Here is a 213-nt window from a genome sequence, read left to right on the forward strand (position 1 = left end):
TCAGAGGTTTTGATAAGGGCTTTTAATTTTTTTGCTCCTAAGTGAGTCAGATAGTGTATTTGTTTTACATACTCTTTACTTTCTTTCTGAGGGAGAACTTTTTTGTTCTCGTGGTCTATTATAGCTCCTTCTGAGTTCTTATTAGTCAATCCTAAGCAAGACAGTTCTTGTTCATCTTCTTCAGAATACTGAAAGCTATCGGACGTTGGGGGC

The sequence above is a fragment of the Elephantulus edwardii genome, unplaced genomic scaffold, assembly GCF_000299155.1.
Source record: "Elephantulus edwardii isolate Elephantulus edwardi_28Jun2011 unplaced genomic scaffold, EleEdw1.0 scaffold00407, whole genome shotgun sequence".
NCBI lineage: Eukaryota > Metazoa > Chordata > Mammalia > Macroscelidea > Macroscelididae > Elephantulus > Elephantulus edwardii.